General features: G+C 39.8%; 1 protein-coding gene across 1 annotated transcript in view; it reads right to left on the bottom strand.

The window, feature by feature from the left end:
- Nucleotides 1-23554, bottom strand: part of rps4x (ribosomal protein S4 X-linked) — a 569691-nt gene that overhangs the window by 301788 nt on the left and 244349 nt on the right. The gene's annotated exons all lie outside the window — the stretch shown is intronic.

The following is a 23554-nucleotide window of genomic DNA, read 5'->3' as shown; positions in this document are numbered from 1 at the left end:
CAGAAGGGCTCCCACACCCCGGGGTTCAAACCCCCCCCCCCCCCCCCCCACGCCCAGGTGTAAAGCAGTTTGAGAGATAGTCACAAACCTGCGTTTTGTCTCCATGGGTTCTTGGGAAAGTGTTAGATGCTGCAACTTCCTGTCTTTGAATGGATTTCAACATAAAAGCCTCAAATTGATCGTTTCTTAATGGTTGCACCACTTGATATTTCATGAAATGGACATTATCGGACAAACCTTAAGTGCTATATCGTAGACAAGTAGACTTGCTTGCGTTTCTTGAAGACGTTTCGCCTCTCATCCAAGAAGCTTCTTCAGTTCTAAATGACTAGTACAAATTTGCAGGCTATAAACCCTGTGTGGGTGGGAACCCCTGCAGAGTCATAGGGGTCACGTGAGCTCTTAGTTTCAGAGTCGTTTAGGTCACAATTTGAGTCATTTATAGCCTGCAACTTCGTACCAGTCATTTAGAACTGAAGAAGCTTCTTGGATGAGAGGCGAAACGTCTTCAAGAAACGCAAGCAAGTCTACTTGTCTACGATATAGCATTATGATTACCATGACCGGGATGACTGAGAGTCTTCACCGACAAATTATCAGACAAAGTTTGCTTGTGTGTTATGACTGAAATATAAATACCACTGCCTGCTCTTGTTTTACAGGGCTACAAAACACTTTGGAAATCAGGCCAAATACTTAAGAAAATCATTTTGAATAGATTTAGGGTCATTTTGAAGAAGTTTTCGTAACCAGTTATGGCCGGACGGTCGCACCACATGATATTTTGACACTTGAAATAACAGAAAAATGACAAACAACAAACTGTTTTTGAAATTTCAAAGTGAGTATGTAGGTGGGAGAGATGTACTACGTATATATGGTATCTTTTTATGCCTTTAAACCATTTTTAACTGTAAAAAATGCAGTCGGAAAATTTGGGCATAGGCAGGATATTTACCCTCCGTAACAGATGTGCTATTCTCTTAGGGAGCTCTCATGTGTCAAATCCACGGAGTTCCTGGAATTTAAGTCCATGTCGTCCAGAAAGATGTTTCAACATCGATTACAAGCAGCATAGATGTCTTTATCCTTCTTGGAATTAAGCCACTCTTAGGGATGTTTCTTCCTCTCTGCCATGACTTCTTCTTGTGCAAGTTTCCAGCAGCTTAAATGCATTAGTATGACATCAGAAAAACAGGACATCAATAAAACAATCATCCTGGAAGCTCACAATTTCGATGGATCGGACAGTCTGGAACCAATTCTCGATTCCCATCCCTGATAATTAGAGTTTTTCCTATATAATCTTGCAAGTGGTCAGAAGATTACATACACTCGTGAAGAACATGTATGATCATTCAACACTCATTCAACCTTTATTTTAACTTGGAAAAACATCGAGACAGAAACCTCATTTACAATGTAGCCGAGTAAAACGATAGAAAATAAAAGCACTTCAGTCAAGCCAACACAATATAAATGAAGAATTCCAGGATGGTATTTCCATGGCTTCAGAAAGCTTGATCAATTATTGTGAACGTGAGCTACTCACTCTCAAAACCAGAAACCAGGGAAGTTAGTGTCAAACTTGTGATGTCATAGGGTATAAAGTCTGGAGCTGCTCCATAGACAATGAATGGGAGATTTTGTGGCTTATTCTATTGTCGTGTTCTCAGCTCTGAAACAGAAAATGACTTTAAGCACTCTAGTTTTTGGATTTGGGAGGGTTACATTTTACTACTAATTTTTGGACGATCATAGACCAAAGGAATGATGAATTTTAAAAATGGTTGAAGGCTCCCTTTAAGGTGCCGCTTCTGGATCAAGAGCTTCCTTCCTGCCAATGGCGATGTAAAACAGACTGTGGACAGTGACACCTGTCTTGCAGCAGCCTCTAATTCATCCCAGTCCTGCTTTTGGGTGGTTCCTGGTTGACTCCTGACCACCCTGACCATCTCTCTCTCAGCTGCAGGTAATTTCTTGTTTTCCTTCTGATCGTGGCGATGACACAACTCTGCCACGCGCTTTATACTTTATACAGTTGTGTCCACAGTTGATCAGAGGACATGTAGCTGCCTTGGCTCCATGTGAGTTTCCTGACTCGTTCTGGTCAATGATTCTGTTTGTCAGATCCAAGCTGTGTTCTCAGATTTTTACTGTTTGTAGCTGAAACTAATGAGTGTGTTTAGCAAGCCCTATTTAAATGAGCTCAGAAAGGTCGCCCAGCTGTACTCAATCACTATCACCCAGAAGAAGTTAAGAGCCTGTGCCACAAAGCAAATTTGCACGACACAAGTTTGTGCATTACCGAAACTGATCATTCAGGTCGCTGTATTTAGATTTCTGACCCAGCAGATTTGGTCACATTTTCAGGAGATCCATTATAAACTTACGAAAGTTTAAAAATTCCTGAATGTTTTTTTGTAACAAAGTTGTATGTCCTCCAATCATTCCATCACAGGAAAATAAGAGTTGTAGAAAATATTGGAAACTCAAGACTGCCATCGTATACATGTTCTTTACAAGTGTATGGAAATGTTTGACCATGGCTGAGCATATGTCAAATTTATTTTAGTTCATGGGCCACACAGTCTGATTTGATCTCAGGTGGGCTGGACCTTCAAATTTTTCCTTTTCTCTCAGTTTAAACCTTTGAATCAATGTCACTTTTCTTGTGCTGCTTTCAGACACCTTTCGCAAGTATTTAAACCTTTGAACCCTGAACAAAATGGCGTGATTTTTTTCAAAAACATTGGGAAAAAGGGTAATGAGCAACTCACTAAGAAATGTCCATAAATAGCAAAAAAAATATAGAAAGTTATCAAAAATTATTACTATTAAATATTTAAAATTATGGTACAGAAAATTCGAATTTTAATCACTTTTTTAGTTCATTTCCTTGTTTGTTCATAAGTTTCTTTAAAAAAATCATTTTCTTGTTTTTAATAGCAAAAAATTAATAGAAATAGAAAATTATTTTTAAAAAACTAGGGAAAAAATACTATTAAATTATATTTAAAATTATGGTACAGAATTATTGTAATTTTTACACACTTTTTTTTTTAGGTAATTTTCTTGTTTATTTGTTATTAACTTTATTTTTTTAAACTAATTTTCTTGTTTTAAATGTTCTGTTTGTTCTGTTCTGTGTGTTGTTACTGCTTTCTTGCAAATTTTTGGGTCATATCTTCTTTCGTTGCTCATTGCCTTCCTCCCATGTTTCAAACCAAGCCAATTTGCTCAGGTTTCGAAGGGTTTAAGAACATGACAACAGATGACAAATAGCTGGAGATGTCTTCAGAAGAATAAATGCAATTTCAACAATATGTGTCAGGTTTCACGTTCAGACTGCTATTTACTGTCATTACATGTGCAGGTAATGCTGACGTCACCACACCAAACTACAGTGGAAGCTCATGAAGAAGCACCCTGCCTCACGAACCATTTACGAATCAGAAGTTTTGGCAGTGTCTTAGTAATAGGGTTCCACCCACACTGTTTTAAGGTAGAAGTCTGATACAGATTCTTTTGTACTGAAGCTGCCGATTGACAACATTTTGCTCAATTTTCAATATCGTTAAATATGACCACAATAAGTTTTCATTGCTATTTCAGAGAACTGTATTGTGGTCAGGGTGGGAAAGCCTCTGAAGCACTATTTGACATGAAGAAAGCTACTCACTGTTTATATTGCTCCTGAAATCCGGCACCTCACCTCACCTTCACAAGTGCATCAATATTAAGAGTGCAAAGTCATCTAGTTGGGACCCTTTGGGGGACCGGTCTGGCCCCCAGTCCTTATGTTTGACGCCCCTGATCGAACCCTAACCCTGCTAATGTCTGGCCTTTGGCCTCTATTCACACAGGATGGAAAGACAGTCCCTAATAATGTGATACTACTCTATCGAACCCTGGAGGTGACAGAATTCAATGTCTTGCTCTTGGGAACTTTGGCAGCCCGAACACTCTGTGCCCTGCTCATGAAAGTTCAGATGTTATTTCACCATCCAGTTCCCTGCTGATCCTCCTTCATGAGCAGATTATTATTATTCTGGACTATTTACATTTAAAAGGTTGAGCAGGTCAACTTGTCTGGGCCTCATGCTCTTTTTCTCTCAGCCTGGTACTCATAAAGTTCAGCCTCGGTTCACTGTGTGCTTTATTTAACCACTGAATTGTCTTCTTTCGCTCAGTCTCACCTGGAAGCAGCGCTGCACTGCCAGGAAAAACATTCCAGGGATGCTGAAATTTCACTTATACCTGACTTATTAATTTGAAACACACTTTTGCTGACTATTTGGAGAAGCATGACCTTTTGTTTTGGGTGCTAAAAGGCCGTGGCCACAAGCACTTGGCAAAAAACTGAATGTCAATTTACATTGTTTTGGTAGCAGGCAGTGGTGTTCAGCAAAAGAAAAAACGTCTGTATCGGACCTGCCCAGCACCAAACAACAACAGACACAATTAGTGACTAGCTGGTTACCTTAGCGGAGAATTTCGCAGCTGAAGAGCCAGAGGTTTTCTTAGGAGCTGGAGGAGACCAAAAACGAGATAAAAGGAAAGTAATGTTGGACTAATATTCATCGTGTGGACATGAACATTATTCCAAATGAATGCTAATGTTGCTACATGTCTGCTAGATGTCTAAATGGGCAACTGTTTGCTAAAAGGTTCAACTTTTTAAAGTGATTATCTGTCAGTATTGTGCTTCCAGCTTCTTTCTGCCGCTCACAAGTGGTCAAAATTCACTTACTACCTCCACTAAGGAGATTATGTTTTCGGTTCAGTTTGTCTGTTAGTCAGCAGGATTACAGAAGAACTAGTAGCCTGATTTTCTTGAAACATGGTGGAAGGGTTAAGCATTGGCCAAGGGAGAGCCAGTTAAGTTTTAGAGTGGATCTGAGTCACGGGGCGAATATACGCTTATTTTTCGCTTTTGTTAGCATTGCTAGATACGGCATTTGGCCTTGGTGGAGGTCTGCACTATCCAATTACCATTCTAGTTTGTAAGGCATTTTTGCTGATGGTAAAGGAATAGTTCACCCCAAAACTATATAAATTTTATGTCGTACTCACCCCCCTTGGCTAACAGCATAACAGTGGAAACAGTTTTTGACAGAGGCCAATCAATGACACGAAAAATGGTCATAAAACGTACAAAAAACGCCTGAAAATTCCTGCGCAGCATTAGCAGAGTCTCTTGTATCCATTCATGTGCTCATAGAAATCCAACCACAATGACTTCGAGGTAACTATTGCTAAAGGAAGCATTCACGAATTATCCTCCTGTTGGGGGTGGGAATCACCAGAGGACTCACAATACGATATTACAATATATTGTGATTTCTTACCTAAAATATCCATAGTAAGTCCAGACGTTGGTGTGTCTCTGATTACTTTCTCCGATGCCTCCATCTTTGCTTTGATGAACTTCCTGCCAAATGCCCCAGATTGAGACCTCTGCTGACCTCACCAGCACGCACATCAAATTCCTTCAAGAGAAAACTTTTTCTGGGACCACAGAGAGCCTTGGGAGGTTCATACTGTGTACACTTAATATTGTTTTCTGGTGAACTCATCACGAGTAGTCTTTTCTTTTGTTATATCCATTGCAAATTTATGAGATGGTTGATTCATAATTGCAGTTAGATCCATCTGGAAGATCATGACCAGCACAAGAGGATCTAATCTCTGCATGAAGCCTAATTGTTATGGTTTGGCTGTATAAAAGTTTTGTGCCTTAACCACAGTCCCTTCTCAGTTGCATCCTGCTCAAAGCTGTTGTTGCGCAGCATACGGTGATGTCTTTATTAGCACATCTGTTTTCAGTTTACATGCATTGTGAGACGAACCACCACTGTATGAATTAATCGGAGCTTTCATCGTGATTCATAATGTGGAGTCACTGCCAGAGAAATAATCTGTCCAATGTTGCGTTGATTCGTTTCAGATAATTGGCTCGATGATGATTCGATGCAGTTTGCTCCAAACTAAAGAACATAATAACCTCACACAGGTGAACACTCCATGCCTTTACCATAAAATCATTTGTGAACATGATCTGATTCAACAATTCTAAACACAAAACAATCATACTCAGCAGTTACCTCATGTCCTTTTTGGACGTCGAGAAAATAGTTCATTTTATGAGGTTATTTATTATAGTCTTGAAGGTGGTCCGACAGAGGCCCACGCCACAAAAATTGCATAGTTTGAATCATAATTTTATGTTGCTCATTATTAGCTTATTATTACAAATGATAAGTGTATGTGAATGGATGGATTTATGACGGTGTGGCTTCAGCTGGCAACGCAAAGTAGGACAAAACACAATATTTACAGCTTAACACATGAAAATGTTCAACTTTTACTCTGATTTTTTTGGACAAATACAATTTATTCTCCTGTATCTTCAGGTCCGTTGAGAGATCTATAGGGGTGCAGTCGCTTTTGAGCAAATAGTGAAGGAATGCTGGGACGCCCCCAAGAAACAATCTAAATTTAAAGGGTCTTTTCATAATAACAGTGACAAGTTATATGTTTTCAGGCCTCACGTGAAAGATCCTCAGAAGCTAAAATCACTCTTAAATACAGATGGATTTACTAGTTTAGTTTTTAAGGGTTCACGGGCCAAAAAGTTTGGAAATCACAGATGAATTACCACACAGCCTCACGGTCCCCAAGGACTCGGGGGGCCCCTGAGCCAGAACCACTGTCTGAAGTAGTCTCATGTAGCCAGACCTATTTCCACACTGGCACCCGTTATCACATTGGTATAGTGGAGGAAAACACTCTGGGTTATTTGTATTTCTTATAACTAATCACAATAATCTAAGGCAGCGCTAAGCAAAACAGTAGTGAGCAGAGAGTGGAAGAGGAGGAGAGGCAGGCTTATAACCACAGTCTCTGCCGAGGAGTCAGACTAGTATGAAGGAACTGTTTCGGTATTAAAATCAAAGGGCTCCATTTGATCACATATTTTTGCCCCTGATCTTAATCTGAGTCCTCTATTACAGAGTACAGTAGGCTATCTGAGTCTGATATGACTCAGCTTGACTCAATCAGTCGGCCATTTTGTCTCAAAGTGAAATATCTCAACAATGATTGGATGCATTGTCAAGAAAGTTTGTAATAAGACAGATACATCCAGGTGATCCTCTGACCTTTACTCTATGCCACCTTTTAAAAGAAATGTCTGTACTACAACGGGATAAATTGCCATGAAGTTCGTTAGATACATTCATTACCCCCAAAGGAAGAACTCTGATAACTTTGCCGATCCTTTAACCTTCATCTAGCACCATCATCAGGTCAAAATTTTTACCTGCAAAATTTATGACAATCCCATTAGCCTCAGCTACACTGTCTAGTCAGTGCTAATTAGCAAATGTTAGCATGCTAACGTGCCAAAGTATGATGGTGAACATGGTAAGTTTAGTTCAAAGTACTGCTGTGCCTAAGTGCGTTCGAAATTTTAAACAATCTCACCAGGGTTAAAATCATATTTTAAGGAAAATTATCGTACACTCGTTATAACCAAGGGAAAAAAATTGGCATAATGTGTAATTTCAGAAAACTGTCTGTTGCTGCAACACATTCCGCATTCAAAGACATGCTATAGGCACTGTTAAGTCCCATTTTGAAGATTTGCGGTCACAAATACAACTAAAAACAAACCAAAAAATTGTCCTTTTTTTGTTTCTTTGTCACTTATCAAACATTTCCAAAATGTGTTAATAGTACAAACTGAAGACTCAAAAAACACTGTACACATCCAAAAACAATAAATACTGAGTGATGGATGGACATTAGAACAAATACGTTTCAGGCACCAACCCTTTGTCTAATGACGGCTGGTGCCAGAAACGTCACATGTGGTGATATGATTAAAATTTCCAAAAGCAGTTTCTGGTGTGCGGTGTTTTTAGCCACTTGGGGGCAGCACAACAAGCTCTTAAATTAACAGCAACATATTATCGCCATATAAATATATTGACATGCCAAACTAGTAATCATATATGCCATGATTCTGGCCACATACTCAAGGTAACTCCCATATTCACTCACATTTTAGACCTCTTTTGATCCCAGTCAACTCCCAATTATTATTTTTTAGAGGTCGTACGACTTATATATGCCACAAATATCCCTCCCTCCACAGAAGACAGCAGCCTGAACCACAGTGGACAGTGGAAATTTTCACACAGTCCCTGCAGTTAAAACAGCAGCACATCATCAAGAGCAGGGAGCATCTAAATTAATTAATGTAAAACATCTGATGTAATTAAGCATATTGGATAAAAACATCAATGCTAGGAGCTAATTTAGACTGTGTCATGTTTAGATGTTGCTCCGGACATGTAGGCTACTGTCCAATTACTGGAAGGCAGCAGTTGACGCACCATGCGTTATCCTGGGACCTTCTCCGATCCTGTTAGCCTTTTCCATGTCTGTGTCGAGGATCCTGTCGTCTCATGATCTGTACATGCTGGGGGACCACTTCTCTAGACGACCTAGACGTGTGTGTGTTTATATTGCGGACCCCCGGGGTTAGAGATGTTTCGCTGTCATTCTTGACTCACCGTCTCGACAGCGAGTCAGAGCTCGTTTCTGGCCACATGATCTCTGTGAGAAGTTTAGAGTGTGGAGAGGCGCAGATGGAAAGGATGTATGTTATGTGTGTGTGGGTGTTTGTATGTGGATTGTATGTGGGCGGTTGACATCTGTGTGTATGTGTGTGTGTGTGTGTGTGTGTGTGTGTTTGGACTTGTGTGAGTATTAGGGAACGTGAGTGCATTGTAGCTGGTTGGTAATGACTCAGTGTATTCTTGTTCCTGCTCAGTTCCTGTTGCTGAGACTTCACATGGGGCTCGAGTTACAGACCTGCTCGTGGCTTCTGCATTCTCACACCTCAAACACACACACACACACACACACACACACACACACACACACAATGAGAGAGAGATTTTACATCCACACACTGTGCTTGTTTTTAATTTTCTGCCTGTTTGTGTCTTTTCCCCCCCGTGTTCATTATTCTCTAAAATGTGTTGCATTACCTCATTTGCTTTCTCATATCAGTCATCCCGTTCCCAGGCCTGCCATTGTCTCGGTGCACATTACAAAGCAGCGAAAGCATTTAGATGTGGTAATAGGCCAATCCAAGGTGTCATCCTACACCCTAAGGTGTCAGGTCTCCTCTCAAACCTTACCTGTCTCTGTGCTTTCTTGCTCTCCTACAGAAAACATGCATGCAAAGAGGTGACGTGTGTGCATGTCCCCGAGGGCTGGACAGAGCCAGCACATATGTAGGAGCCGGCTCTGTCTGTGCAGTTGTGTATGAGTGTGTGTTTTCAAGGAATGCAATCCAATCCACTTCACAGTGTTGCATCTCTGCCCTCTTGGCCTCACCTAAGGTTATGAAGGTGGAGGTTCCCACAGCTTCTGCTGCCACTCATGTAACAGAGAATAATCACACTGACCTTTCACTGCCAAACATGTGAACCAACCGAAAGCTAGAAATTAGTCTCCTGGGTGCACTGAATCACACTACTAATTGTGTCCGATAATTAGGCCCTGTCTGCGTGTATATTTTCTCTGTGTTTTGGCCTCTGAAACATTTTCTAACATGCAGACTTTCCAAAACTCTGGTTACTGTGTTTCAGTGCGGTCATGTAATATGGGCTCTGTGGGAGATCTCCTCAGTTCTCACGTGCACATTGTTGCTTTGTGTTATGAGCATGTGCCAGGAAGAACAACAATGGCTGATTAGAAGTTTGTTTACATGTACCTCATTATCCCTCTACACACCAGTCACATTACGTTTCCTCATAGCACCAAAATGATTAGCTATTATTGTGTAACTATGGTTTTATTTAATAATACTGCCAAAGGAAATTAAGCTCACTATGCATGCTCAAAATCTTCTTTTTTGTAAAACTGAGGGAGAAAATATCTGTTTTAAAAAAGTCAGTTTTCATGAAGACAATCAACAAATATTCCTAGTTCTCTATTCAAAGAGAACTATCTAAGCAAAACTGTGACAATTCAGATTAAAGCAAGTCTGATAAGGCAGGTGTCGTTATTTCGCCTTTAACAAAGAAACTATTGTATTTTTTGTGATTTATTTCTACTCACAGACACTATTGACATATATGTCAAACTCAGTCTTAAATGTCATCACAAAAGAATCATCCATGTGACTGACAATGCAACAAGAAGTTGTAAAAAAGAAAAAACCTAAACCTGGACCTTTTTTTAGCCACTTGGGGGCAGCACAACAAGCTCTTAAATTAACAGCGACATATTATCTCCATATAAAGTTGCCAAACTTGTTAGCAAACACAGCAATCCTATATGCCCTGTTTCTGGCCACATTACCAGAGGTAACTCCCATATTTAACTTTTGATCTCAATCAACTCTTGAAGGAAATGTTTTATAAATGTTTTGGCTGCTACAATATTCATCTGCTAGCAGGGATGAGCGAGTACACCATTATCTATATCTGTGTCTGTGTAACCAACTAAATTACCTGTATCTGTGCTCAAAATGGGCGGGGTTTATGCCAGAAAGGGGAGGAGTTTAAGTGGAAAGTGGGCTGGGCCTAATCAGAAGTTGTTATTTTAAGCCTGAAATTTACATGGATTGATCAGAAGTTGCTGTATTTATTACCTATGAGAAAAGTATTTACAGGACAGCCTCAGAATTGAGCTTCAGATCATTTTTTAATCACAAATTCCAACATAATATTCATAAGTATAACGTAAAATTGAGTATGTAGTGTGTTCACGCTGCATCGTATGTGGAAATGTGTACGGGAGAAAAGCCTGGATGTATACTACTTTATCAAGAATGTAGTAGGCAGTACGATGGCGTATGTTTCCGAACACAGCTGCAGTTTATAAATGGCTAAAATTTTTGCTGACGATGATATCGACACTGACAGTGGTAAATGTTTTGGGCTGTAAAACCAAAACAGTGAACTGAAAGGCACTAAAAGGCTCTGTATAGCTGAGAGGAACTAACCGTCCCAACTCATGTTCCGCCACCACAGATTGGGACATGATGCAAACACCAAAACATGACTTAATTCTCTGCTCAGGACGCCATTAATCCACCATATCTTTACACGGCAAATAGTTAGCTGCTATATCAATGTCTATTGCACATTTGAGATTGCGAGATTGGGTTTGGCCTTGGTGGAGGTCTGTGCTCTCCGAGTGCCCTTCCAGTTCTCTGTGGGTTGAGGCAATCCTTTCACTTTACATGCCTTCATTTGATCCATTGTTATTATAAAATACTGATCAGTGCGGTTTTAAGACGTGTTGACAGGTAACAGCACTTACGGACTCGAAAGACTGGACCTTCTACATTTTAAATCAGGAATTTCAGAGAACTGATCTCTCCCAGTAGGCCCACACCTAACTGGTAATCAAATAGTTTGAACCCCTGGTGAACTCAGAGAGTCTGGGGAAGTTCAAGAGGAGGCTGACAAACTATTTATGCCCCTTCGGTACCTGAAAAAACTGGTGCACCCCCAAAATTACGAGCCAAGTCACACAGCGTGCAGCTCCAGCACAACTTACAACTTTAACCCCAGGTACTGCTGCCAACTTATGCTATAGCCACCATAAAATTGTATTATTTCTCTGATATTTGTGCACTAAATTAGTTTCTTCTGGTCATATACTGCAGTGTTTTCAGTGTTTCTGGCCTCTGCTGGTAGTTAATCTAATGAAACAACCCAAAAAGAGAAAGGCATTCCTTAGTGGAACTGCAAATACAGACTCTGATGGGGTGACAGGAGCAGGCACTGCTTCTTTTAAAAGCTCACAAGGCAATGAGGTTGAGCACTGCTGATCATACTCACTTTAAAGAGGTGATAAGAATGTGATTGAATCCAGAGGAATTGGGAAATGGAAAGTAAACGTCTACAGGGCCAACACATACTCTGGAAGTAATCTAAAATATACCAGTGCCACATAAATTTACATTCTCTCCAGTGGTTTTGGTTTAACCCCAGAAATACCATTTATTGGGTTCCCAAGTGTGGAGGGTTTGGATCAACCCATTCTTTAGTGTGACGACTATCGCTCACCTCCAAAACACATAAGAAAACAGAAATCTATGGGTGCAATCAGATTGGTCTTCATCCAACATGTTGCTTCATGTGTTGTAATTCTCCTCCACGGACACGCTAGCTTGAGGTCATGTGTGGGACTGAGCCAATATACGTCCCTGGGCCACAATATAATCCTATTTTCTGCACAGAACTAGCACTTCTTGTACCTTCATGGAACACATGCCAACACACTCAACCACTTCCATTATTTCACAAAAGCTTTCATCTTATCCCCACGTGGATTTATATTGTTTAAGTGTTTGTCTAGCATTAGCCAAACCCATTTAAAGAGCTAATATTAGCCTTCTTTGAATTAGTGGCCAGTCATGATGTCCAACTCCATGAAGGCTTACTTGTATATTTGGTTTAGAGTAAGTTAATTAGTTAGTTAGTTTTGGTCTATCACTCAGTGTTGAAGAGCTAAGAGCTACAAAACAAGTGCACCATCAGCTTTGCTAGGAACTGGGTTATACCAAGTCAAATTCAAAGGTACTAAACATGTGCAATGGTTCCTAACTTACTAACAGGAGTTGTTGCATGTCTCCGATCAGTTTTGTGTGGGTTATGAAAAAGTAAACTGACTTTGAAGCATCATGATTTATTGGTAAGACATTGGCTTTTTTTCTTGTTTTAATGAACATGAATCTAGAGACTACAGATTTAATATAAGGTTTAAAGTGTAAGTAAAATCCTGACTTTGAAAAACATTTCTCAACAGTGAATACTGGTATTGATCGAGGTTGGTGTAGATATCAAGAAAGTGCTCTAGTCTCCAAAGCTTTCATCAGTAATAATTTATTATAATCATATGCAACACACACAACACACATGACCACAATAATGTCCTGTTAGCACCAAACATGGGCAGACACCTGTTTAAAGGGGCCTCCCTTACTCTCTAAAAGGGACAGTCCACCCCCAAAATCAAAAATTTGTGTATTTTCTCCTACCTGTCGTGATGTTTATCAATCCAGATTGTTTTAGTGTGAGTTGCCAAGTGTTAACGATATTGTCCGGAAATGGTGTTGCCTTAACCTGCATGTCTTTTGACTGTGGGAGGAAGCCGGAGTACCCAGAGGAAACCCATGCTGACACAGGGAGAACATGCAGACTCTGTATAGAAGGACTCCCACACCCAGGTTTGAACCAGGAACCCTCTTGCTGTGAGGCAACAATGTTAACCACCGTACCACCGTGCCACCTTTGTTTTAATTGTTTAAAAACAATCAACTTAAATGATCAAACAGTAATTTAACTACTAGCTGCCAACATGCAGTTGCTCCACCAAGTGCACCTAACTAGCACACATTAACAGCCCCACTGCCTGGTAAGCTAATTATGATTTAAAGGTTAAAACACTATTAAAAACTACTGTGTTAGCTTAAAACCTATTTATTACCATCACATGTTTTAACTGAGACTAGTAACAACAAACAAAGTTAACTACTAAGCTAATGTAGCTAACAATAGCCACTGGCTAACTGCAAGCTACAAGAGCGCTATCACTTAGCTAGTGCCTACTGTTAGCTAACTACGAAGCTAATGTAGCCAACGGTAACCACTAGCTAACTGCTAGCTACAAGAGTGCTAGCAGTTAGTTAGTGGCTACTGTTAGCTAACTACTAAGCTAATGTTCTTAGCAGTGGCCAGTACTGCCAGCTACAAGAGTGCTGTCAGTTAGCTAGTGGCTACTGTTAGCTAACTACTAAGCTAATGTAGCTTATGGTAGCCACTAGCTAACTGCTAGCTACAAGAGTGCTTTCAGTTAGCTAGTGCCAACTGTTAGCTAACTGCAAAGTTAATATAGCAAACAGTAGCCAGTACTGCCAGCTACAAGAGTGCTATCACTTAGCTAGTGGCTACTGTTAGCTAACTACTAAGCTAATGTAGCTAACAGTGGCCAGTACTGCCAGCTACAACAGTGCTATCAGTTAGCCAGTGGCTACTGTTAGCTAACTACTACTTTTCCCCCGTCAAAGGTGTTTTTTTTTTGGTGGGGGGGGGTTTCCTTATCCACAGCAGGTCCAAAGGATAGAGGGATGTTGTATGCTGTAAAGCCCTGTGAGGCCAATTGTGTTGTGTGATATTGGGCTTTATAAATAAAATTGATTGATTGATTGATTGATTGATAGATACTAATGTAGCTAACAGTGGCCAGTACTGCCAGCTAAAAGAGTACTATCAGTTAGCTAGTGGCTACTGTTCACTAACTACTAAGCTAATGTAGCTATGCTGCCAGCAACAAGAGTGCTATCACTTAGCTAGTGGCTACTGTTAGCTAACTACTAAGCTAATATAGCTAACAGTGGCCAGTACTGCCAGCTAAAAGAGTGCTATCAGTTAGCTAGTGGCTACTGTTAGCTAACTACTAAGCTAATATAGCTAACAGTGGCCAGTACTGCCAGCTAAAAGAGTGCTATCAGTTAGCTAGTGGCTACTGTTAGCTAACTGCTAAGCTAATGTAGTTAACAGTGGCCAGTACTGCCAGCTAAAAGAGTGCTATCAGTTAGCTAGTGGCTACTGTTAGCTAACTACCAAGCTAATGTAGTTAACAGTGGCCAGTACTGCCAGCTACAAGAATGCTGTCTTGCACTTTGTGTTATTGTGGGGATTTTTTAATCTGTTGTGAAAGAAATATGTTTTCTATATAATTTCCTTCAAGTTTAACTGAGCAATGTAAGGTTAGGTCAAAGATTTTAGACATTTAATTGCATTGTTTAAGCTGATAGCATGTATACTGTGTGGCCCTTATCTGTCTCTAAAGATCAGTCAAAATAAAGGGATGACTTCAAGCTGAACACACACAGAGATGTCTGAGCCAATCTGCAAAACGCTTCTGGAGCTACCTGCCCTGCCAAGACTGTGGAGACATCTGGTATGTAAATTTTATCTGTTTTTACTCTTTTATTATGTTATCCCAAAACTGAGGAGGCAGATATAGCTGCACCATAGAAAGATTAGATTAGGAAACAGCTTACCCTTGTTATGCAGCATAGTAAAATTTCAGAGGGTTCCCTGGAAGTTTAAGTGGGATAAAGGCCAAATATAAAACATACAGTGTGAGCAGAAAAAGCGAAACATCTGTACAGAGTAACACAGCCCAGTGTAAAAACAACTGCAATAATGCATTTTTATTGTGACTGTTGTTGATTCAGTTTTATGTTGTATTGTCTTATTACCATTGCCAATTTACTGTGCATTCACACTGATGGATATTTTTGATTCATGAGTGGAAAGAATTTTCACGCTCATTAAATGCCTTAAATAACGCAATATTCGGCATGTTTGAAATGCATGTGTGCACATTTTCTTATGAGTGACAGTCACCATATTGCTTTGATAATTAAGCTAGTATGTGATAACTATTAACATTTTGCAAATGAAAACAACAATTAATTTTTCCGTTTTTTCTGAGCCAAACATTTGCTGTTTCATATTTTGATTTTGTAAAGCGTATTCAACTGTAAAAAGTCATTGGAGCTGGGTGTTAGGACTTTCTCTGTGGGCGCTTTCAGTTATTCTGGCTAATTAGATCTCTAATTGAATTAAAGTTGGGCAGAGCACTAACAACAGACTCCATGCATGTACCAATAATAATGATAAGGGAACAATTTGTACCACTCTGAGAGTCCCCGGGGATGTCAGAGAAGTGGAAAGTTTTAACCAACCACATAAACTGTGTGGGTTTACTGTGGGTTTGCACACTGTGGGCCTCTTTAAGTCCATTACAGTTTTCCTACTTAAATCAGATAGCTGTGCATGTAATTATAGTTATTTTATACATAGGATGGGCGGATTATGAGAGAGTGGGCCCCAGGGCACAGACATGCAGAGGGCCACATCACCTCTCCTGCATAGGAGCAAGACACAGACTTTTAGCATCTTTTTGTTGTTGTTTGCCTCTCTTTGTAGCCATTATGCATCTCTGTGGTTTTGCATTGCTTTGTAGTCATTTTGTGTCTCTTTGCAGTTGCATCTCATTGTAGTTGTTTGCTGTCTCATTGTAGTTGTTTTGCCCCTGTATGTAGCCGTAATGCATCTCTTCGTAGTCGTTTTGTCTCTTTGTAGTTGTTTTGTGTCTTTGTAATAATTTCCTTGCATTTCTTTGCAGTCATTTTGTGTCTCTTTGTAGTCATTATGCATCTCTGTAGTTTTGCATCGCTTTGCAGCCATTTTGCGTCTCTTTGTAGTAATTTTGTGTCTCTTTGCAGTCATTTTGTGTCTCTTTGTAGTCATTATGCATCTCTGTGGTTTTGCATGGCTTTGTAGCCATATTGCAAAGGGATGTACTGCAAATACAAAAGGGGCAAAACAACCACAAAGAGACACAAAATGACCACAAAGAGATGCAAAGCAAATCCAAAGAGACACAAAATGACCACAAATAGACACAAAATGACTACAAATAGACACAAAATGACTGCAAAGAAATGCAAGGAGACACAAAATGACTATGAAGACACAAAACAACTACAGAGAGACAGAGATGCATTACGGCTAAATACAGGGGCAAAACAACCACAATGAGACAGCAAATGACTACAATGAGATGCGAAACAACTGCAAAGAGACACAAAATGACTACAAAGAGACACAAAATGACTGCGAAGAGACACAAAATTACTACAAAGAGACACAAAATCACTGCGAAGAGACAAAAAATGTCTACAAAGCCATGCAAAACCACAGAGATGCATAATGACTCCAAAGAGACACAAAATGACTGCAAAGAGACGCAAAATGGCTGCAAAGCGATGCAAAATTACTGCAAACAGACACAAAATTACTGCAAAGAGACACAAAATGACTGCAAACAGACACAAAATTACTGCAAACAGACACCATATGGCTACAAAGCCATGCAAAACCACAGAGATGCATAATGACTACAAAGAGACACAAAATGACTGCAAAGAGACACAAAATTACTACAAAGAGACAAAAAATGGCTACAAAGCCATGCAAAACCACAGAGATGCATAATGACTCCAAAGAGACACAAAATGACTGCAAAGAGATACATTTTGTGTCTCTTTGTAGTCATTATGCATCTCTGTGGTTTTGCATCGCTTTGTAGCCATATTGTGTCTGTTTGCAGTAATTTTGTGTCTCTTTGTAGTCATTTTGTGTCTCTTTGCAGTTGTTTCGCATCTCATTGTAGTCATTTGCTGTCTCATTGTGGTTGTTTTGCCCCTGTATTTAGCTGTAATGCATCTCTGTCTCTCTGTAGTTGTTTTGTGTCTTCATAGTCATTTTGTGTCTCCTTGCATTTCTTTGCAGTCATTTTGTGTTTCTTTGTAGTCATTTTGTGTCTCTTTGCAGTCATTTTGTGTCTATTTGTAGTCATTTTGTGTCTATTTGTGGTCATTTTGTGTCTCTTTGGATTTGCTTTGCATCTCTTTGTGGTCATTTTGTGTCTCTTTGTGGTTGTTTTGCCCCTTTTGTATTTGCAGTACATCCCTTTGCAGTCATTTTGTCTCTTTGGGGACATTTTGTGTCTCTTTGCAGTTGCTTTGCAGCTCTTTGTAGTCGTTTGGTGTCTCATTGTGGTTGTTTTGCCTCTGTGTGTAGCTTTAATACATCTCTTCATAGTCGTTTTGTCTCTTTTGTAGTCATTTTGTGTCTTTGTAGGCCTTTTGGGTCTCTTTGTGGTTGTTTTGCCCCTAGTTGGTAATGCATCTCTTTGAATGCATTTTGTCTCTTTGCAGTCATTTTGTGTTTCTTTGTAGTTGCTTTGCTTATCTTTGTAGTCAATTTGTATCCTTTTGGGGTTGTTTACCCCCTTGTTTTCGTAGTTGTTGAGTCTCTTTCTGTCTCTGCAGCTGTTTTCCTTGTCTTTGTAGTTATCTTGTGGTCGAAATTTGTGTGTGTTTGTAGTTGTTTTATGTGTCTTTGTGCTCATTTTGAGTCTCCTCCTTATTGGTACACGTCTCTTTGAGTGACAATTTGCAGGTATAGGCCAGCTAGGGAAATATTTACCATCATACTTATCCACTATGGTAATGGCACTTCTTGGTAAATGCAACTTCATTTTTTGTTTAATCTTCTGATCCTTTATTCTTAGTCATCCCATTGTGAAATCATCTTATTCCCTAAACCCTCCTATAATCTGTTATATTTTAATCAAAACATCTCCAGGTATCTTGAATGTTCCTCAGCATTATCCCACACTAGGCAGTACAGCTAATTTATTGCAATATTGTAGTCTACCTTCTGGCCAACTCACTGCTCTACTCAGATTACAGCTAGCAATCGTATCACATGTTTACATCTCAGTCCAAATGCTGTTTAAGTGTTTTGAACCTACCGTGGAATACAGTTACAAAAACAACCAGTGGACTTTATTTGTAGCAGATTTGGTCACGCCTGTCACTCAGTGCATGAACAGTGCCACAGTGATCCACTCCTTTACTCAGCATGTTTTCCACGTCCATTAAGTTTCTGAACACACCCCACATTCATACCATAATAACTGTCCATCAGAGTATTGACAAGAATTTTAATCACACTTGATTTGTTCCAATACGGCTGAAAGTCTACACTAGAGCCGTTTTCTGCGTCACATATTTTTCATATTTTCTCAAATTCTCCATAACTTGGCCCAGATTGCTATCGCAGTGACCTCCAGTCAAGTTTATTTTCATATCTAACGCCACACTACAGACCTACAGACACTTTACATGCTCCCCACATATTTATCCCATTCCCAGTCTGGGTGTTATTCAGCCTCTCCAAAACCCTCTGCAGATGTGTGTTTTATGATCCCAAAGTCTAGTCGATATTTGACAAAGGGTTATTATACTTGTCATGGATTTATAGAACCCGTATGGCTGGTTAAGTACAGTCCTGTGCAGTCATGCATATCCAACAAAACTTTCATCCATCATATTCATCCATCTCATCAGGAAAATCCCCCACTGTCTCTTTGATGGAAGATAATGTGATTTAAAATTTCTCTGGGGAGTTGTTTGTTTTTGTAAGCAGCACCTGTTATATATTTTGGATATTTTTAAGCTTTGTTAACCTTGAAAAAATACAATTAAGCACAAAAGTTGTTTTTCTTCCTGTGTTGCACGTTGGCAGCAGTAGTGTGGCTCATACCAATCCAAAGCATAATCGTTATTCTCTCTTTTCTTTATAGCGTAATCAATACTGGATTACCAATATCTGATTTATTAGCCACTTGGGGGCAACACAACACTGACATCACCTTTTTAAAAAGTTGATATGGCCAGCATTGAAACAAACAGTTGCCTTCTTACACACTCAGCAGACACAGAGCAACACTAGCATTCACTTGAGCCCCGTTCCCACCACACTTTCGGTATGGTACCTTTGGAACCAACAGTAACCCTTCAGACATGGTACCTAGACCCTAGCATTTCCACTGCAAACAGTACCCTTAAATGTGGGTGGGGTTGTTGTCACTCACTGCTCCGTCCAGTTCTCGTTGTATTTCCTCATAGATGGAACATCTGCACTTTGTTTATTGTCCGCACAACAGGGCTGCACGCCGACATTTTCAAAATAAAATAAAACAGGCTGCAGTGGGAGCGTCTCTCCACGGGATATTTAATGGGTTTGTGCATTTAGTCCTTCTCAGGCAAGTGCAGCCGGCTGTGGCCCACACGAACGGCGCTCTGCAATGCTTTTTTTTCTCCAAGTGAGGATGAGAATATATGCAGTTCGTATAATCTGGTCGAAATTAATATATATTTTTAAACGCTTCAAGATCCACTAATTATTAATAGCATATGTCATCCAAGAGAGACAATAAAAGCTAAAGTGATGGTCAAAGTTGTCACGGATTCACGTCGTCAACTCATACATTGAGTAACATTACAAGTTAACATTCGCATTGCATTCACTTTTCTGAATTTTAACAAGATTTTAATTTAATTAATTATTAATTAAAATGAACGAATCAAAATTAATTAATTTTTCACTCAAGTGAATGTATATGCACTGTATCTGTAGAGCTTTTTGTTTTTGTTTTTTGTTAATTTGTTTGCATTTAACAACTTCCTATTGGGTCTTGGAAAAAAAGATTGATTTTGAGGCCAGAACCAATGCATCAAAAAAAAAAAAAAATCAGTAAAACTAAACTAAAACTACTAAAACTTAACTCCTTGTCATATTACACACACAGTTATTAATCCCTGTTTTATATAAAATATGGATTAGTTCAGCTTTAAAATATCTGATAATGATACATAATCACACAACAAAAACATTTTTGATTAAATTAGTTGTTTGCAGAATATTGATCTTGATTGTGGACTGAGTGGGACATTTTACAGTTGGGAAAATAAATGTGGCAGTTCTCTCTCATGGATAAACTACAGCAGTGGTTTTCAAACTTTTTGTGCCCAAAGCACACCAAAGGGCGAGCATGTAACAAGAGTATAACGTGTGTTATCACTCTTATCATGGCATAAATGTTTGAATTTATTTGCTGATATAAAATAACAATTGATCATCAATTTAAAAGGGAAGCAACGTAAGATAATGTGATGTGTCACACACTTATAATTCCCTCGTGCAAACAGTGACAAAGAGGTTCCCAGTGAAGGTTTCCAAATTAAATTAAGTTAAATTACATTTTTTAGCTAGAGTTTGCCTTTTTATTGGGAAATGGGTGCACACAGCATACTGATACAGTCAATTAAATAGTCTTTCATAACTTTTTGTGGAGGCCCAGTTGAATATTGCTATAATAATGCGTGGTTATCACAAAATCCCACAGCAAACCTGGACTGGCATCACGGCGGCACACCATTTCAGAGCCACTGAACTACAATATATAATTTGCTTTTAGGACACTTCACTGTTTATTAACTGGTAACATATCTAAAAGAATTTAACTGAAATCGACATTTCCCAGAGGGATTATTTAGCTTCTGTTCAGTGTGAGACAGTATCCACTCAGTGAAAGTGTTATTTTTGCTCACCAGACTGTCTCCATTTCCAAATTGGTTGGTGGAATTTTAATTTCGACGACAAACCTCTTCAGACGTGTGTGAAAAAGCGGCCGCTCAGAGCCACACGGCTTTTCTTTTTCTCATTCTCCACGGGTTGTTTCCCTTGGCTTCCTGTGACAAACCCCCTTGTGTGCCAAGTGGGGGCTGCTTTAAAGACCTTATCAAAGGCTTAATAATGTTTGTTGCTTTATTGCAGGAATAACCGCATTGTTTAGGTGCCCTGCAAGGTATTCTGATCGCACCACTCCCACTGATTCTGAAATTCCCATTTCCAATGGCCGGTAGTCAGGGCCGCAGGGTTTAAACAGTAGTATTGTTCTCCTAAAAAAACTGTGTGTGTGTGTCAGGTTGAGCGCTTGTCTGGCCCCACTTAGTCTCTTCAGGATGTTTTGGGTTTTGTGTGTGTGTGTGTGTGTGTGTGTGTGTGTGTGAGTGCTTTGCAGCTTTATGAAACTAATTTCCTGGCTGGCTCTAAGGAAAACAGAGAGTATGTTGGGTAATAATACAGGAGACATGGAGAGAACGGCAGCACTGTTGATATGAGGGTGTGTGACAGCGCTATGATGGATGTGTGTATGTGTGTGTGTGTGTAGCATGCTTGTGAGAAAGGGAGACGGAGGGAAAGCGGGTGCAGTATGAGGAGAATGCTGATAGGGAGATAACTGCTGTATGTAGGTGGCTGGGTGGTGGTGTGTGTAAGGAAGGGTGGTGGTGGTGGTATGGGGGAGCAGGTTAAAAAAACCCAATAGGACTTTTGTTAACACTCTTATGAAAACACAGCGGGTCAGAGAAAAGTAGATAAAGTGTGTAGTATAACCAATGGCCTCCATTAATCAAACCGTCAGTCTGGGTCCTTTGTTACACAGTCGCATGCGGTGTTTCTGGAGGTGATGGTTACATTTGATTACAGTGTTGTTTTTTTACTTGCGTCTCTAAATTAACGTCATTCCTTATCATATTAAAGGACTAGTTCACCCCAAAACAATATAAACTGTATCCACCTTTCTCGTCTAAGGTCTAAGGAATAGTAGTGTATTGAATGGCGTTAAGGAATGCTCAAACAACTCTTTTAAAGTTCCTGGGCAGCATTATCCAAGTGTCTTGTACTCATTGTGGTTTCATGGAAATCCAAACACAGCTACGTTTACTCAACTATCGCTAAACAAAAGAAGTTTACAGGAGGATAATCCCAAAATGCTCTGTTTAGCAGTCAAATACTGCTGCTCGGTCAGTGATTTCTACATCAGACACTGGCAAGAAAAGCCATCCTTTTGCAGCGGCATAATACACGACTGGGCAGCATCAGTTTGAAACGCTACCAGAAAACAACACGATTTAGGAGGAGCTGGAAAGTCCCTATAGGGTGGATATGATCCAACCACCACTGGACTCTCACTTAGGAACCCAGTAATCACTCCCCGTATGAATGTTAAGCCAAACCATGATGTTTTTTTTCTAAACCTAACCGTGTGTTTGATACAAACGTAAATACAAGGTGTTTTACCAACGTTGTAAGTTTATTTTGAAAAAGGCCGGTTCCATCTAACGAGCAGAAACTGTACATTTCCTGTGAAAACTGAAGTGTCTTTTGAAAAGACACAATGTGTGTAACAGGCGTAAATCTGACACAGCGTCCCAGAACGTCAACCACAGATGGACCCAGGATACCTAGTGGATTAAATGTAGACAGCAGAAGTCCACTGAACAATGGGCCGTTATTGGAAACCATTATATAAAAATACTTGGCAGGTGATTGGATGAACAATCTGTGCATAGTCATCTGTCACGGGCTGACTTCAACCAATCAGATCAAAGAAGAGCGAAAACATCTTTTCCATCAAGAACGGCCTTCAGTGCCATTCTTTGCTTGTTTCTCAATGAAGAAATATCCTCCAGCTCTGACATAACTGTTGCTATAGCAGCATCTACGCCAACCTCTTTAGGAGCTGCCATTGATGTTTCGAACAGTCGCCACTCTACATCATCACACAGAGCTACACCTAGACCACGCCCATAGATGCCTTTGTCCAGACACAAATGCTTTATTTTAAGCCTGACAAAATGGATTTCCATGTGATCTCATGACCCTGCAATTCTCGCATAACCTCGTGATATCACAAGGTGACTCCTTACGTCATTCAATAGAAAACAGAAACCCATAGAGAGCCTTCGGAGGTGAGTTTATATTGTTTTTGGGTGAACTGTTCCTTTAAAATGCGACATGTAGCACCTGTAAACAGTTAAGATGTTGTGCACGGTACTTTTTTTTGTGTATCCAACCGTAGCTGTCCGGCATGTGGTGTTTCCTCCTGCTTATTTTCAACGTTAGCAGCAAAGATAACACAGAACAGGGTTAATAAAGACTACTTTTAGGGCTTGGTCACACCTGCAGCTATGATGGTGAAACTTGGACTGTAATAATTTCTTTATAGTGGAGCTTACTCACAG

Source organism: Epinephelus fuscoguttatus, linkage group LG23, assembly GCF_011397635.1.
Source record: "Epinephelus fuscoguttatus linkage group LG23, E.fuscoguttatus.final_Chr_v1".
NCBI lineage: Eukaryota > Metazoa > Chordata > Actinopteri > Perciformes > Serranidae > Epinephelus > Epinephelus fuscoguttatus.
This window is presented reverse-complemented; position numbering and strand designations above follow the sequence as displayed.